The 19,098-nt window shown below is 46.7% G+C and overlaps 1 long non-coding RNA gene across 2 annotated transcripts in view; it reads right to left on the bottom strand.

The window, feature by feature from the left end:
* LOC114484364 (uncharacterized) overlaps positions 1 to 19,098 on the bottom strand; it is a 254,640-nt gene that overhangs the window by 67,226 nt on the left and 168,316 nt on the right. The window lies entirely within an intron of this gene.

Below are 19,098 nucleotides of genomic sequence, written 5' to 3'. Positions count from 1 at the left end.
TTCTGTTAGCTTCACCTTCAAAATATGTCTGGAAACTGGCCCCTTCCCACCATCTCACTACAGTCACCCTGGTCTAAGGGCCATCACCACTCACCTGGATGACCCCGACAGTCTCCTGACCAGCCCCCTAGCTGTTCCCCGTATCCTTCCCACCAGAGTCTGGTCCCGAGAGGGCACCCAGGACGATTCTGCTCAAAACTCTCAAATGGCTTCTTCTATTTCACTCAGAGGGAAAACCAGGGTCCCTACAATGAACCCCACACAACCCCCATCAACAGGCCCCATCCACTCCCTGGCCTCTCCTGTCCCCCTGAGTTGGCCCTGGGCACACGGGCCTCCTCGCTGTCACCTGAATACACCCAGCTCACTCAGGCTCGCTGTTCCTCTGCCTGGAACACTCTCTCCCAAGGAATCTGCTATGCTAACTCCCTCACTTCCGTCAGGTCCGTGCTCAGACGTCACATCTCTGTGGGCTTTTCTCTGACCACTCTGTTTAAAGTTGGATCCCCTCCCCAAGACCCCACCCCTACTCCTGGCCCTTCCTATCCTGCTTTCCTGCTGGATTTTTCTCCACAGCTCTCTATTTCCATCTAACATTACATCTAATGACATGCATAACATTTCTTACCTTTTTTTCCCACTAGAACATGAGGGCGGGTAGGGATTTTTGTCTGCCTGGTTTTACTGGTGAATTCCCAGAGTCTGAAAAGGGCCTGGTATACAGTAAGCATTCAATAAGTATTCGTTAAATAAATCAATGAGCAGAAGTAAAAGCTTGTCGGGAAGTTCTTCCAGGAACCACAATTTACTACTGCTATCCCTTTGAGTGAGAAAAGTTTTCTCTGCACATATATCCTCAATAGGGAGGGAGGGAGGGAGGGAGAGGGTGTGTGTGTGTGTGTGTGTGTGTGTGTGTGTGTGTGTGTGTGTGTATACACATATGAAAAATGAGGTAGAAAGAAGACAAAAAGATGAAAATAAAATTCAAATCTATCATCAGCAAATTACACGAGAATTTTTAAAGCAAAGGGTTAGTTAAAATTATTAGCCAAAATAGATCTTTAATTACCTGTGGTCTTCATTGATGGAAACAATCTCTCTCTAGCTGTCAATGTCATAAACATTTAGGCTTTTTCCCATCTGTCCCTTCCCCGTCCTCTGGCCTAATTCCTAAATCACAGAGTTCCCTCTCAGGGCAACCCGTGTGTTCTGGCTGAAGCACTCGCCTGTCTACCAAGGAAGCAGCAGCCCCTCGCACACAGCTGCCAGCATCCTGAGAGAGTTGGGCGTGGGCACCGACCCCCCCGCATGTCTTACTTGTAATTGCCACAAACAGGCTCGGGGGCCAGGGAGCAAGGCAGGTGTTTAGGATTCACAGCGTTGCTGACCCTGCGTCGTCCTCAAGGTGACCCCACCTAGCTATTTTTACTATTTGGGTGAAAACCGCCTCACCTTCTTGCCTTGTGCCTCCCGTGGCTGTCTGCCTGGGGTCCTCCAGCTGCCATCAAATTCTCCCTTTACGAATTTCCCTTCTTGAAAACGTCCACCTTTGGAGAACTCCACAGAATCAGACCTGGCTGCCCAAGTGCTGCATGACCCCCCATGTTCCCTGCCACCTGAAGCCAACCCAAACAAGGTGTGCGGTGGTATCCTCGTGCTTTCCGATGGACAGCATGGCGCTCTACTGCGAGGAGAACTCCCCTGCCCCGTTTTGTCTTATTTCCCCTACTGGTTCCTTAGAAGCCCTTCTTTGTCCCCTCAGATAAACTTCCTACTTAAGGCCTTATTCAGCCCTCCTGTCCCCCAGGAGAAGCTGATGGCTGCATGTTCTTGATGGTGCCCTACCCAGCCAAGTAGGGCGCCATCCCCAAGCTCGCCCACGACACACGGCCCTCAGGGATGTTGGTAGACAGAGCTCTCCCTTCGTCCCCCAAGGGAGACCTTCAAATACTGAAAATAATGGCCTTTGTTTTCCATAACTAATCAAACTCCAGGTCAGGGATCAGTGTGGGTGGGAAGCCATTGCCATACTCCCTGAATGCCACACGTTAGAGGGAAGAAGCTCCCTCTGGCCCTGCACTCCAGCCCCCCACCCCCATGCTCGCTGCTTTACTGGAGAAAACGGTCTATATCTGATGATCTAGCCCAGGTTAGAATCCCACATTCACAAGGACAAGACTTTTGTGCCCTGAACATGCTCATCTGAGGCCTTTCATAAAGAACTTTTCTTTACAGCACTGTGGGCCAATCTAGGATTTCCGGAACCCCTCTGCCCGTCTCCCCAGTAACCAGAGAGACTGCTTCTGGTAGAAGACGTAGGAGACTTCAGAACAATCTGACTAATAATCAGGACCAGGGTCTTAAACCCGCCCTCCCCAATGGAGCGCACGTGCTGGTAACATTCTTACCTTCTGAAATTAACAGCCCAGCTGACTTTCTGCTCACCTCTCCCGACGGCACACCAGCAGGGGGCCTGTTCCATGGGTGGTGTGACGTGACACCCAGGACCCAGAGCTCTGGGCATCCTGATGCTCTTGGTCATCTGGTCTCAAATCTCCTCCTGCCGACCGCCCTCTTGGATCTGTGTCCCATCCCAGGCTGTCACCACGCTCCACCTTCACCCGGCTTCCCTGCTGGCCCCCTTGTGACAGGACGGGCCTCAAACACCGCTATGCCCAACTCCAGGGACCCACTCACTGCTGCTACAGCTGAGCCCCGATCAGCTGAACTGGTCACCAGAGCAGTTCCCAGTGACCCCTAAGTGTGGAAGCATGACCACCCACTCCTGTGTAGACAACACACGTCTGTCCTCACTCCAGCCTCGACGCTCCCACTGAAGCAAGCCCTTTCCATCCTGTTCTGTCCTTAATGCAGACAGAATAGCTGGTCCAGACTGAAAACTCCTCCCTCGAACACAGTTCCGCTTTCTTATCTCCAGACTCCTGTCATACTCTCCACGTCACTGGAAGGAGCAAACACACAAAGTAGACAAGGAGTCAGGGTCTAATTCTATTTTACAGCCAGTAGAGGAGGTCTTCCCAATACTTTTTCTGTAAACATGGTTATAAAACAGCAAGAAGAATTGACATGAAGAAGAGACAAATGTGGATAGAATCTGAGTCCTAAAACATACACTGAAAACACATTCACTGAAAAAATACAAAACAAAGTAATTTTTCTTTATATTCAAATATAACAAAGCACCCTGATTAAAAACGTACCCCTTCCCACCTGTGTCCAAGACTCCCTATCTACGTTCCTTGTTTTATTTTTCTGTAGCACTTAACACCTTTTAATAAATCCCATAATTAACCTTCTGTTTTGCTCACTGTCTCTCCTCACTAGAATATAAGTTCACCTAAATGTATGCAGGGCATTTATTGTTTACTGTTACTTTCCTGAGGCCTAGAACATCTGCATGTAACAGGTTCTCAAAAAACATTTGGTGGGACTTCCCTGGTGGCACAGTTGTTAAGAATCTGCCTGCCAATGCAGGGGACACGGGTTCGAGCCCTGGTCCGGGAAGATCCCACATGCTGCGGAGCAACTAAGCCCGTGTGCCACAACTACTGAGCCTGAGCTCTAGAGCCCGCGAGCCACAACTACTGAGCCCGCATGCCGCAACTGCTGAAGCTCATGCACCCAGAGCCCATGTTCCGCAACAAGAGAAGCCACTGCAAGGAGAAGCCCACGCACCATAATGAAGGGTAGCCCCCACTCGCCCCAACTAGAAAAAGCCCGCACACAGCAACGAAGACCCAATGCAGCCAAAAATAAAATAAATATGCATTTTTTTTAAAAAGTCTTTAATTATACATTAAAAAAAATTTTGGTGGATGAAAGAAAGTTTATTCTATCGTCAATTGTTATTTCTAAAACATAAATATCATGTCATCCCTTTACTTTAAACCTTCAGCACATAGTTCATGTTAGCTGGGCACGTAAGAGCCTTCCTTCTGACATGGACCTGACCATCTTGCCAACCTTACTTTCCAGCTCCTCTACACATGCCCTGGAAGCCGGACACACCAGAACACAAGGACGATCTTCAGCACACACAGCTCCTGTCACAGTGCCTTGGTGCACGCTACTGCTCCTGCCTAGAGTGACTCACTCCCCCCACTTGACAAATGCTGATGACCTTTCAGCAGAAAAAAAAGGGGGGGGGGCCATGTCTGTGACACCTTCCCAACCTCCCCACCCCATCCACAATTAAACACGGCTGCCTCTGTGTTCCCATGGCAACCTGTGCATCCCTCCAGTACAGCGTTTGTCACGTGGCTGTCATTATTTCTCTATTTGTCTGTCTCACCCATGGCAAGACCTCTAGAGCCCAGAATACATGACGTCATTGTACCCCCACCTCTAGCACAGCAGGTAATTAACAATTGCTTTGACTTAACTGAATCAAGAGCATGGGGGGCGGGGCAGAGAGAAGTGCACTTTGGGGTCAGTTTTCTTTCTTTCACCTGAAATCTGTCCTTCCACACAGACACACCAGGTAAAGAGAAGGGTGTCAAGAGAGCAGGATGTGCCCCACGCCACAACTTTCAGGATGAACCAGCAGGGCCATTTGTCTTTGATAATCCGAGGGGTCAGAGCTGTGCAATCACACAAACTAGCATCCATGCCTCCTCTGCACTTCGTGTCCAAACCAGGAACCAAGAGACACTAGAAGGTAACTTAAGTGCATACGTGCACACACAGGGGAGGACCCTGAGATAAACCAAATACGGACTCAGAACCAGGCAAAGCAAGATCACTGGCCAAAGGAAACCCGGAAGAAATGCCACACATAAGTGATTCAGACCACCATGAGGGCGCGAACTCTCTCTCTGAGCCCACCCAATGTGTCTATCCACACGTACTCTTTTTCCTCCTAACAAACACTTTACTTATTTCAGTAGTTTCTGCCTCTATGTGGAAATTCATTTCTATTCAGCTGATGGGCCAGGGCCTTGTCCCTGGTGGTCTAGTGCCTAGGATTCAGCACTCTCACTGCCATGGCCTGACTTCAATCTCTGGGTAGGAACTGAAACTGCTTTAAGCTGCCATATGCCGAGGTCACCGAAGATCAGAACCAGAAGCCCCTTTCTAACTGTGGCTCTCCCCCTCCCCTACCAGTGGGAGCCCCATGGGACCAGGGTGCTGAGGTGTTTTTCGATAACGATGAATGTTTGATGAATAAAGGAACGGCCCGTCCTCCCCTGAGAACCACAACAGCAGGGCTGGAAGGAGTCCCTGAAGTTGTGCAACCCAACTCCCTCACTTCAGACATGAGGACTTTCAGGCCCAAAGAAGGGAGGAGCTGAACATGGTGAAACTGAACCAAACTGCCAGGCTCAAACCCTGGAGCGACCTTTCTCACCTGTGCAAGCTTGGGCAAGCTGGGTCACCTTCTAGGTCACAGTCTGCAGGCCTGGACAATACAGACCACAGTCTCCACCTCACAGGGATGTTTTAAGGATAAAATTATATAATTCATGTAAAGAACTTAGAAGACCCCCCAGATACACAATATTATACTTGAAATGAAGTTTGGGCCAAACCATGATCCCAAACTTTGATTTTTCAATGACCTCCAGGCTAACTGCTTTTCTACTTGGATCATCACTTATAATGCACAAACATGGTAAAATTACACAAAGACTGAACATCAAAGCGTATATCCATGTTACCCATGTCTGTATACAGAGGTCCTTGCCCCACAACTTACGTGTATTCCCAAATACCACTATAGCATATTATTTCCCCCAATAAAATGCAGCAAAGTATAACTGAAAATTTTAAGGGACCCCTTTAGACAATGATTCTATAAATAAAGCCCTAAGATAATTTATGAAGCTAATAAAACACATTCCACCTGAAACATTTATTGCAAGTTTATACTGTTGGCAACAAAAGTACATGAGGAAGTTTTTCTGTCATACAATCAAGCCACTACTGAATCCAATAATCTTTGCTTTCATTTATACAAAATTTCTGTTTTCTGGTCTTGAGACCCATACCAGAGTCTGAAGGCGGCAGGGCTGGACTGAGAGCCCCGAGGTGGGAGTCACGTGTGACTGGCTTGCACACCATCTCTGGCCCACGAATAGATGCTTCTGAAACCAAACTGCTGTCTGGCAGGTGATGCTGGCAAACCATGCTCAAAATGCGTGTTTGTCAGCTGCTGTTAAACTCTGAAACCTGGCACACCAAAGGTGGCTTAGGGGCCTCAATGTGCAATGCACAGGAATTCAGCTTACTCTAAAGCTGACCACATTAGCCCTGAGGGCTCTCCACAGGGACAAGGGCCTGCAACGAAAGACCCAGAACCATAAGACATGAGGCTGGGGACAGAGAAAATATGAGAAGACATCCAGAGCAGCACTGGAAGATGCAGTTTTAAGGGCCCTTCAGGCAGAAAGAATGATCTGGAAGAGGCCTGTCTCAGGCCAGGTCCCACGGCGTGAGCCTTCACGTCCCATGTGGCAAGTCAGACGGAGCACAGGGCCTGTGAGTCACTGGAACCAGGTGACTGGAACCAATAAAGATGGCACCGAGCTGGCCCCTGGAGGCGAGTGTCCAGGCAGGGTTGCAGTCCTAGCACAGGCTCAGTGGCCAGGAATGGAGAGTACCATGGAGCCTGCCCCCCACACCACGAGCACCCCCAGGGCTGGGCTGGGCGGCGGAGGAGAGACTCACAGGGAAGAGGCTACAGAGGGGGTGGGACAAACCTGTGAGGGTCTCGGGTGACCAGCAGGTGTGCCAGGGCTCAGCGGGGACGCAGGACTCCTAACTTTCTGGGAAGCCAGGACTCCAGGACTACCGCTGCTTAAACAGAGGTGAGCTGAGGTCTGCGAAGGCCTCTCATCTCCGAGGCCTCTCTTCCTCAGTGGGTGAGTGTGGTCGAGCAACACAGACCAGGCCAGTGGCATCAGGATTTGGCATGTTGTAAAACGTACAGTAAAGAAGGTAGATAAAAGGAAACACACAAAAAATTACCTACAATAAATGAATTGAGCTAAAAGGAATACTGACACCTCCAGGCAATTGCAATGAGGCATGATTTTGTGTGGTTTGAAATATTTCAAACCATCAAATCATTAAATTATTTGCAAATAAAGAGATATGTTTAGGCCATCATGCCAAAGTAGAAAAAATGGTTTGGTGGCCAGCTGCATTCCTGTCATTTGGCCCAGAAGCGGTCCTCTGACCTCTGACTGGCCAGTTACACCAAAGGAGGGTGACCATGGACAGAGACGCTGGCACAGCCCCTTCCCTGGGATGGAGGAGGGTGACTGGAGACACCTGGGCAGCCCATCGCAGGGTTAATGCAAAGCCTCAGCACTGCCGGAGTGCTGAAGAAACTGGGTCAAAACTACCCAAGACAACCCCACCACCCTCAATAAACCCACTGTTACCAGGAGGGGGACCGTGGCATTTTCCTGTAAGCTAGATTACGTGTTTGTCTCTAATAAAAATGAAACTAGAGCAGCTGTGAAACCACACTCAGGTCGGCCTTCATGGTAAGCAGGTGATGTACAGCAGTGATGCACAGTAACACGTGCGTTTAAAACAAGCCTGGGTGCCATCCACAGAACTCTCTCCCACACTTGTTCTCAGATTCTCCAACAACCTCTTCAGAGGAAAAACAGTCAGAGTCTTTAAAATCCACAGCACCACGAGCTTTGTTTATTATCCTCCGCAGTGCGTCAGACCACGTTAAATTTACGGGCCACATGAAAGAGCAGAGGCCAACAGTCCTGGCCTGAAATTGCCATTAATAAACAGTCACTTGCTGTTATTGCTGAATCAGTGTCTGGGCTCCAAAGGTCAAGGACTCAAATCCACCTTCAATCGCTGCACCACCTGATCCTTAGCACCCTGACAATCATAACTCATCTCACAGACCGACGGCCTGGAACACATGCACTTGGCCCTGTGAGCCACTTCCCACATGTCCCCTCACCAGTGCATGTGGGGACCGCAACTGAGGTCCCAGGGCAAGCAGGGGCAGGTGAGAGTCACTGGGGAGAGTGGCGGCTCTGTGGCTGGCTCTGCCCCAGCCCCACGCAAGTTTCCCCTTCGGGGCAGCAGGACAACTGAGCGCGTCTGGGGTTCCAGGGCGGGCAGGTCCAGCACTACAGGAAAGCATGCTCCCCAGAAAGCAAAGTCTCCATGTGCTCCCCAACGTGGGTGGGACGGAGAACAGTGTCCCCTCAACATACCATCCTGTCTGGGTTCTGCACGACGCCAGACCCTCCGTCGTCCCTGTAACAAAGAAAATGCCCCGCTGGCATTGCTCGCGTCACCTCTTAATAAATATGGGTTTACAGGCCACTGTCATTTCAGAAAACCACAAAACCTCAGGACCATTTCCCAGTCAAGACACTCGATCCTTACCAGCTGGGGTCTCGAGGTCACCTGGGGGCTGGGGACTCGCCAGGTGTCAGGGGTCAAGAAGGTGGGTCCGTCTGGGTCCCAGTCAGACCACAGCATGAAACGTGCTGTACAACCAGAGGCGACTTTATCAGCTGCCATAAAGACACGTGAAATTGGTGTTTTGAAAGTTGCATAAGGATCATCACAAAACCTTAACTCGGTCCAAAGAAAAGGATTTAGGGAGGAATCATCTCTCACAATGAAGTGAACCGTCTGCTTTAGAGGAAAGAAAAGAAGTGTCAACGGGAGAGGGTCCAGGAGCACCTGGGTGCTCATGCCCACCCCGGCACCATGACACACCTTCCAGGTGGGCGAAGGCCAAACAGGTCAATGGTGAAACACTCACAAACCCACACACCAACATTCTCTCACTCAAAGCAACGTTTGTGCCCATGGTACTGACAAATGAGATAGAGAAAAAAACTTGTGGCTGAGATCAAATTATTGTGACAGAGTTGTCTTTAAAGAGGTGGTGACACATTCTTGTGAGTTTATAGCCTCCGTTCTTTCAGAACATCGTATATAGTAGTTAAGGCTATGGGTTTGGATACATTCCAACTCTGCCATCAACAAGCTGCACTGCACTGTCTCCTTACGCCTCAGTTTTTTTCGTGAATGAAATACCTACTTATTAAGGTTGCTGTGAAGATTAAACAAAATACTATACATGCAGTGCCCAGTACAGTGTCTGACCCATGGCACATGTACAATAAAATGGAAGCTAACAACATATTTGATATTATTATCATTATCATCACCTCAAAAAACAAATTGGGAGCTACAGTTAAGACATCTATACAATTTCCCCAGCAGTTCCCTCTGCATCAGGAGTGGCAGTACTATCCCTCATGAACGAGGCTGCTACATCACATCTACTTTTCTTTTTTTTTTTTTTTTTTTTTTTTTTTTCGGGACGCGGGTCTCACTGCTGTGGCCTCTCCCGTTGCGGAGCACAGGCTCCGGACGCGCAGGCTCAGCGGCCATGGCTCACGGGCCCAGCCACTCCGTGGCACGTGGGATCTTCCCTGACCGGGACACGAACCTGTGTCCCCTGCATTGGCAGGCGGACTCCCAACCACTGCGCCACAGGGAAGCCCCACATCTACTTTTTTATCAAATAAAAGTATGTCTTCACTAGGTTTCTCTCACACTACATTTTTCTTTCATTACTTTTATAACCCATATATTAGTGATTTCTGTTCTTTGCATGCATTTCTAAAATATTACAGACAACTGAAATGAACATTTCAATAGTTCCTGAATTTGTATAATTACTTTTAAAAAAATCTAAACGTAAATTTTTTGTTGTTTTAATTAATTAATTGATTGATTGATTTTTGGCTATGTTCAGTCTTCATTGCTGCGTGCGGGCTTTCTCTAGTCACGGCGAGCGGAGGCTACTCTTTGTTGCAGTGCACGGGCTTCTCATTGTGGTGACTTGTCTTTGTTGCAGGGCACGGGCTCTAGGCACACAGGCTTCAGTAGCTGTGGCACGCGGGCTCAGTAATTGTGGCTCGCGGGCTCTAGAGTGCGGGCTCAGTAGTTGTGGCTCGCAGGCTCTAGAGTGCAGGCTCAGTAGTTGTGGCGCACGGACTTAGTTGCTCTGCGGCATGTGGGATCTTCCTGGACCAGGGCTCGAACCTGTGTCCCCTACATTGGCAGGCGGATTCTTAACCACTGTGCCACCAGGGCACAGTGGTTAAATTTAAAATAACAACTAAACGTAGATTTTGGGGAGAAAATCTTGCAAAGCAACAGTTCCCGTGGACCATGCTCTGACAGGTGAGCACATCCGTTGACTGACACCATGACCAGCTCCACGTCCGGCACAGTGGACGCTCTTGTGAACAAGCCAGGCCAGGGAGGGTGCCAATGCTGAGCCCAGGTTGAGGGCACAGGTCACCACACCCCATGCCCTCAGACATCTGGACACGGCTTTAGGGGGCACAGCAAACAGCGCATATACAGAGCAAAGTGACAGCAAAGCTGCCTAAGACACAGAACACACCTCTGACTAGAGGGTTCAATTCACAGTGTAAAATCACGCATCCAAAATGTTCAAGAACGGATTCCAGTCTCCAAGGCACCTCTCAACCCTATAGGACATTGATCAAGAAATAACAGGGCTTCCCTGGTGGCGCAGTGGTTGAGAGTCCACCTGCCGATGCAGGGGACACGGGTTCGTGCCCCGGTCCGGAAAGATCCCATGTGCCGCGGAGCGGCTGGGCCCGTAAGCCATGGCCGCTGAGCCTGCGCTCCGCAACAGGAGAGGCCACAACAGTGAGAGGCCTGCATACCGCCAAAAAAAAAAAAAAAAAAGAAATAACAGAATTTGAAATCTCTGGCTTCTTAGTAAAATATACTTAGAAGGGGAAGTAAAAGTCACATATCCCAGACCACACTAACCATGGGGGTGAGGGCTGAGACTGTGACCTTGAGATTTATAATAAGAAATACATATTTGGTCTTAGTCACAGTTTCTGGCACAGAGCTCCTAAAACTCTTGGAATTTCCTAAGTGATAAGAGCCGTAAAGGTATCTTTCGTTATTCATAAAAAGGCCCTGGTTAATGAGGTGACTTTTCGGAAGCCCCTAAGGATGGGGCTGATTGCCAGGGGAACCACCTGTGATCAGAGGGTTGGCACTTTCAGCCCCACTCCCAGGCCTCTGGGGAGGGAGAGGGGCTGCAGACTGAGCCAGTCGCCAATGGCCAGTGAGCCCACCATTCCTGCCAGTGTAATGAGGCCTCCACAAAACCCCCAAGGACAGGGTCAGTGGGCTTCCGGGTTGGTGAACATGGGCGGCGGGGGGGGGGGCAGGGGGGGCGCGGATATTTAAGGAGGGTGGTGCCTGGAGAGGGCATAAAGTTCCGCGTCCTTTCCTTATACTACCTTGCCCTGGTTTTTCCCTGAGTTTTATCCTTTAAAACAAATCAGTAATCTAGTAAGTAAACTGTTTTCCTCAGTTCTCTAAGCTGTTCCAGCAAATTTATCGAATCTGAGGAGGGGCCATAGGAGCCTCCAATTTATAGCCAGTTGGTCAGAAGCACAGGTGACAACCTGGACTTGCGACTGGAGTCTGAAGGGGGCAGTGCTGTGGGGCCGAGCCCCGGACCTGCGGGGTCCAGGCCACTCCGGGCAGACAGGGTCTGAACTGACAAGTCGCAGGACAGCCAGCTGTGTCGCAGAGTTGCTTGGTGTGGGAAACACCCACACATGTGGCGGCCAGAAGTGTGAGCGTTGTGTGTAGACACGGAAAACAGAAGAGTTCTTTCCTTTACCAACAAAAACCCAAGCCCTGGCCACCAGCCTGCATTCAGCACCGAGGCTGGCCGGTCTATTGTACCCGAACGTCCTCGTCCTCCGCCCAGGCCCTGCCACTCTCCCGTCATCCTGGGCTTACACACAACAGGCAAAACCCACTTTAGGGCCACGTACTCCCCATGCCTTTCTTGTAGAAATAAAACCTATCAGGAAGAATCTAAGCTCTGCTGCTTATACTCCAGGTCCTATAAAGACACAGCCATGAGGTTTCTGCACAGCAGGAAGATATCCCCCAGTGAAAGACAACTGCAGAAGGTCGGGACACAGTGGTACAGAATCATACAAATCACACAGTTCACCATCATATTAATGCCTGATTTCACAGAGAAACTGAGGACCGGAGAAGTTAGGTAACTCACCCAAGCTCACAAAACTACGTAAGGAAAGAACTGCCAAAATACCCCTCACCGTCCTCTGGTCCCAAAGCAAACAGCCAGGGTTTTAGTATCTGTTCTCAGACATACTCTTTTAATAATAATAATATTACAAAGCAATAATATTAAACTATACTAGACACATGCAAACGATTGTTTTTTACCACAAAGGAACAGTTATTACTGGCTCATTATTTTTAAAAAACATTTTTATTTTTACTTAAAAAAAATTTGGAGGATATGGATAAGTAAGTCTAAGAAAGTAAACCTCACATCTAATGCTATCGCTCAGAGGTAGCCACTAGTAATGTTTTGGTGCACATCCATCTATACTGTCTTTGTTCCTTGAGTATAAAAAAATAAAAGGATCATCCTCTTCATATTGCTTTATGACCTACTTTTTTTGCTTAAAAATATAAGCGTTTCTCCAGGACATGAAATACTCTTCTCAAATATCCTTTGTAATAGCTGCAGGGAGTTTCATCATAAGGACGTACCATTATTGTTTAATGTGTTATTCTGGGACTGGTTCATCATATTTTAATATTGCTGTGTTTCTAAATTTCAATTCTGTCACCAGTGATAGCAATTCCTTTTAGTCTCCTGTCATCTGCAAATTTGATAAGCATGTTTTTTATCACCTTGGCTGAAGTGCTTGACGAAAGCATGGGGATGCAGCCATTAGAGAGTCCCTGCCTGGGTGATGCTATTCATTCATCGACATGCTTTGGGATCACCAGTTAGGAATTCAAACTATGCAAGAGTTCCCCAATCAAGACAAATATCTGGTGTTTCATTCATTCACTATATGTACTAACTGCTATCTATAAAGAGCACTGACATAGGAGCTATAAAAATGTCTGCAAAGTGTCAGGAATACTTACATAAATGAGAACTTCTATGACTCCTGATCACAAAAATATTCCCAGATTTGGCATTCCAAAAGTTATAATGTATTTCACTTAAAAATCAAAGAGATTTAAAATTTTTTTCATAAACGTCTTCTTGATTAAAAAATATCCCTACAATGCCAGAAACTGTTTTGGAAATATATCTAGATTATTAAAATCGTTCAAGTTGCTGGAGATAAAAATCTTATAATTCAAGATTTAGCTATTGGGCAACTACCATTGCTAAGACATGAGCTTCTGGAAATGGGTGATTATATGAAAGCATGAATTCAGGCCACAGTAGCAAGGTCCTGTAACCAGAGCAGCAGCTTTGGTTTTGAAGAAAGGGCAACAAGCTGTAGCGACTTATTCAAAGAAACAAAGAAACTCACATGGTTAAGGCAAAAAGGAACCGAGAGCCAAAAGCCTCGAGAGAAGAGCTGGAAGAGAAGGACAAAGAATATTTTTGGTTCATATCTCTTTAAAAGGCAGTATTTAATCCTGAAAATATCATGAAAAGTGCATCAGATGTTCTCATTTTAACTGAAAAGAGACAAAGTATGGCAAGATTAAAAACGGATTTGGCAAATTCCCTTGGTGCTGATTCCCATCACTATTTTATGATGTCGTTTCCCCGGATAAGGACAAACTACCCTTGGAAACTGCCTGTGAGGTCAGTCCAGCAGCCCAAGAGCAACACATTCCAGTGTGAACTGGTGGTGCTACCTGCCAGCAGGGTGGCGTCTGCAAGGAGGCGTAATGAGACAGCCTTGGTGTTGGCTGAGGGGCCCGGTTTGGAAGAGAACCAGAGCTGGAAACAGATCCTGTTCTCCATCTATCTGGTCCAAAATGACACCCCTGCCCCTGAGGGACAAAGCTGGGGGTTCTGGGCCTGAGCAAAGTGTCTGCCCGGCCCTCACGAGCGTCTTCATGCCCATGTCTCAGGGACTGACGAGACACTGCAGAGCCTCGACCTGCACTTGTTCCTCTCACACTTGTACCAACACTGCCTGAGCAGTGTGCTTGGAAAGTGCCAGAAAATACAGAGACTGAAGGCCAAGAACTGACTTCGAATATATAAGTCCTTCTAGTGAACTCAGTGTTTGGGAGATGGACAATATTTAAACAGCAATGATTCAAAATGAGACATAATTTAAATGTACTAAACATATAGCAAACAGTGCTAGCCAAAATCCACAGATTCTCACCCACATTTGAAGAGGACAGTGCCCCGAGCCCTCTGCCCAGAACTCCTTCCCTCCCTTTTCCTTGGGGAGGCCTTCCCTGGTCACCCCTTCAGTAACGGTCACTCCCCACCATCTCTCATCTCCTTCCCCACTTGATTTTCCACCTGAAATCACATGATTTGCTTGTTTATTTATCTGTCTCCCTGGCCAACTGGTAAACTCCTTGAATGCAGGGATTTTCCCTGTCTTGTTCACCCCTGTATCCTCAGTACAACTACAGTGCCTGATATGCAGCAAGTGCTCAATAAACATGTGTTAAACAGATAAATCTAAGAGTGAGCCTCATGCTGTGGACCCATAAGTAAGTCACAGCCATTCCTCCATCATCCCTCAGCCAAAAGTAGGGCTTTGTCCTGGTCAAAGCATTTTCAGAGAACGTACGAGAGAAGAAAGATCTGCTCCCACACACGGTCTCAATCCTGATCAACTTATAAAAATACAGGTGAACACAACTGGGTTTGTTAGCACCTGGTTCATTTCCAGCCATGGGCTCCCATCGTAAAAACTCTTTTCTTGGAGGGTCTCATTCCCTGTTATAACACTTAAGAGTCCTGTCTGCTCACCTGTGAACGAGGCTACTTAAACACAGGGACTCGCCTGGTGCCAGCAAGTCTGGGCTCCACACCAAGTACCGAGAGAGTCCCAGCTTCCTGGGGGTGCAACCCGAAATTCACCCCTCTGGACTTTGACCTAAGCCCAAATTCCTGCTGCAAACAGAAATTCCTAAAGGCCTCCAGGATCTTAAAGGGACATAGGGAAGTACATAAAAGCCCTCATGGCACTCTTTTAAAATGCAGAAATAAAATCACCAGATCGCGCATGCTTCCCCTTCTCCGTCTTTCCACAGTTAAGAATAACTTAATTGTACAAACATATATAACATGGGCATGCTGCCCAGGAGAAGCCTGCGTCCAAGTAAACTATGCGGTGCTTTTATTAAATAAAACGTTGTCCTGTTTTGTAAGTCATTTCGCCATTATAGTCCCAGTGCCTAGCTTGGTGCCTGCATGAAATTCAGTAAAAATCAATGAGAGAACTAGCACTGATGGGCTCTCCAACCCAGGAATGTTTTTCTGCACATCAAGCAGGAAGAAGAGTAACAGGAACGATATAGAATCTAAACTGCTTAGCAGCATGTATGTTTAAACTACATTTATGCCTTATTATAAACTATAGCAAAAATGTATTTAAATGACAAATATGTACTAAAGATTCTCACTGTAGGGGGAAATCCATCTTCATAGAACTCATTCAGGACAATTAATTGTGTGAGAATATTAAGTTCAACTTACAAGGAGTAACTAAGATCAGAGGTTTGCTTAGCAAATGAACTAGAAAGGCATATATTCACATGGTATATTCACACCACAAACTTCAATACTGTCGCCATCAATCAAAACCCTTTCAAACAGCTCTTCTGGAAATGTCCTCAGATCCCATGGGCAAACTCCACTGACAGTGGGTTGAGGTTTTCAGAGGCAGCAAAATTCATTTGGAGGCCAAGTCATGTAAATGAGATGAGTCTACGGCTAACAACTGCCTGTTGCCGTACAGTCATGTGTTGAGTAACAGCAGCATCCTTGAGATAACAGTAACTATTTATCACATATTTACCATATGTCTGTGTTTACCTGCATAAACTCATGCATTTTCCAAACAACAATGATAATGAATATTATCATTATTCTCATGTTATAGGTGAGGAAAGTGAGGCACAGAGAGGTTAAGTTACTCACCCAATGCCACACAGGCTGCTATGGCAGAGCCAGGATTTAGATCCAGGTAGTCTGGAAAAGAGGTCACGTATGTTTAAGCACACTACTGTCCTAACTCTCTCTAAAGAAAAAAAAATACACACACACACACACACACACACACACACACAGACACACACACACAGCATGACTTAAGATGACTACTACTTAGAATATCACTGATTTAGATATCAAAGTTTTAGATACCTTGTGGAAAAGGGTCATAAATGAGATATGTGTATGCTATGGTTGGGGAGTGGGTAGAAAAAGCTCTTTCTTCTTCCAGTGAGACTCCTGAGAAGGCAGCCAAGAATCTAGCCACCACCTCACTGGTGGGCTTTACATCCTGGTTTTATGATAATTACCATAACCAATCTTATAGGCAGATAAGAAACACTAAACAATCAAAGCAATCTTAAGAAGAACAAAGCTGGAGGCATCTTGCTCCCTGGTTTCAAACTATATTACAAAGATTTACTTAAAACAATGTGGTATTTATTGACGTAAAAACAGACATAGAGATCAATGGAACAGAACAGAGAACCCAGAAATAAACCTACACATACATGATCAATTAATTTACAACAAAGGAACTGAGAATATACAATGGGGAAATGATAATCTCTTCAATAAATGATGTTAGGAAAACTGGATATCCACATGCAAAAGAATGAAACTGGACCACAACCTTACACCATACATAAAAATCAATTCAAAATGGATTAAAGAGGGGCTTCCCTGGTGGCGCAGTGGTTGTGCGTCTGCCTGCCGATGCAGGGGAACCGGGTTCGCGCCCTGGTCTGGGAGGATCCCACATGCTGCGGAGCGGCTGGGCCCGTGAGCCATGGCTGCTGAGCCTGCGCGTCCGGAGCCTGTGCTCCGCAACGGGAGAGGCCACAGCAGACGGAGGCCCGCATACCACAAAAAAAAAAAAAAAAAAAAAAAAAAAAAAAGGATTAAAGACTTGAATGCAAGACCTGAAACCATGAAACTCCTAGAAGAAAATATAGGCAGTAAGCTCCTTGACATCAGTCTTGTTAATGATTTTTTGAATCTGACACCAAAAGCAAAAGCAGCAAAAGCAACAAAAGCAAAAACAAATTAAGTGGGACTACATCAAACTAAAAAGTTTCTGCACGACAAAGGAAACCATCAACAGAATGAAAAGGCAGCCTACAGAATGGGAGAAAATACTTGTAAGTCATTTATCTGATAAGGGCTAATACCTAAACTATATAAAGAACTCATACAACTCAACAGAAATAGAACAATCAGATTTTTTTTAATGGGCAGATCTGAATCGACATTTCCCCAAAGAAGACATACAGATGGTCAACAGGCACATGAAAAGATGCTCAACATCACTAATCATCAGGGAAATGCAAACCAAATCTAGGAGATACCACCTCACACCTGTCAGAATGGTTATCATGAAAAAGAAATAACAAGTGTTCACAAGGATGTGGAGAAAGGGAGCAGTCGTACACTGCTGGGGGAAAGTAAATTGGTGCAGCCACTGTGGAAAACAGTATGGAGTTTCCTCAAAAAATTAAAAATAGAACTACCATATGGCCCAGCAATTCCACTCTTGGGTATTCATCCAGAGAAAATGAAAACACTAATTTGAAAAGATACACGCACCCCAATGTTCACTGCAGCATTATTTACAATAGCCAAGGCATGGAGACAACCTAAGTGTCCATTGAAGGATGAATGGATAAAGACAGTTATGTGTTAACTGACTTTCCAGACATTATATATATGGCGTGTGTATGTATGTGTGTTTGTATGTGTATGTATAGAGTGAGGAGAGAGAGTTAATATATATACTGTCTACACATTTTATACCATTTCCCACTACAGGCTTGTGGTGAAGAGGGGCCGGTCCTCCTCGGCCAAGCTAACGCAGACCTACCTGACATGCACTTCTAGTGGGTGCAGTCTGCCCTCGATATAACTGATTCATACTTTCCTTCTCATTTTCACTCTCTTCTTTCCTCTCTAACTATTCCTTTCACTGCTTATCAATCTTTGTCTTTTCTTAAATTCCCTCATTTCGGAGTCCCAAATGTTATACCAATGGAGAGATTTTATCAGAGTTAGGTTAGGTTTGGGGTTGGTGCTGGAAGAGACAGTTTCTGGTATAAAACAACAGGAACAAAACCCTATGTCCTATCCTCTCACCATTACTTCTGTGCTGGCAAACACAGTAATGCTTTTCTGTTCACCAAGCTAAGCCCACTGTCCTCTTTGTAGCTAAATGATCTACATACAGTCGCCCCTCCATATCCTCGTGGGACTGGTTCCAGGACCCCAGCAGACACCAAAACCTGCAGATGCTCAAGTCCCACAGTCAGGAGTCTGCATCTTTCGATTCAGCATCCAGAGGCCATGGACAAGGAGCCAACTGTACATAAACTTTCAAAATATTATGAGGAAAAATATCATGAGGAGCTTAATAATACAGATATCAGTATTCCTTAGCTACAAGCAACAGTAACAAACTCAGTTGCTAACTAAAGCACAGAAGAAAGAAAAGAGAAAAAAAGAAAGAACAAGCAAGCTGGCCAGGTGGATTTATGGTCTGGTGGCTGAAGAGCCAGGCACGGGCACTGAGGTGATCTGTACAGCAGGAGCTGCCATCAGATGGTCTGGTTCTAACTGCCTTCCCGGCCTGCATGTCTGTGCTCTTGACCGCTCTGGCATAGTTGGTCTCTGGAGACCATGGCCGACAGCTCCCTAGAACCAGGCAGAGGGCCAGAAGGACAGCACCCATGAGGAATGGGTGCTGGGGAAGAGACAGAAGTCCACACATTCTACAACTGACTGGATAACATACACACATGCCCTTCTTTCCATAAACACTATTTGAAAATATTCCCAGTATAATGCAAATCTTTCAGGAAAAAATACACTAAACAAAGAAAAAACAACTCCCCCTACCCCACACTGCCTGACTGCCAACCGCATGTTGTCATGTTGCTGAATTCCCATGAATCGGCTCTACAGTTGGTCTGTCCACCACAGCTGGAGTCACTGGGGGCTGAGAAGGGGGGGGGACCAGTGAGGAGCGGGTGCAAGGG

The sequence above is a fragment of the Physeter macrocephalus genome, chromosome 19, assembly GCF_002837175.3.
Source record: "Physeter macrocephalus isolate SW-GA chromosome 19, ASM283717v5, whole genome shotgun sequence".
In the NCBI taxonomy this organism is placed as follows: Eukaryota; Metazoa; Chordata; class Mammalia; order Artiodactyla; family Physeteridae; genus Physeter; species Physeter macrocephalus.
The sequence above is the reverse complement of the archived record's forward strand: the minus strand, read 5'-3'. Positions and strand labels throughout refer to the sequence as shown.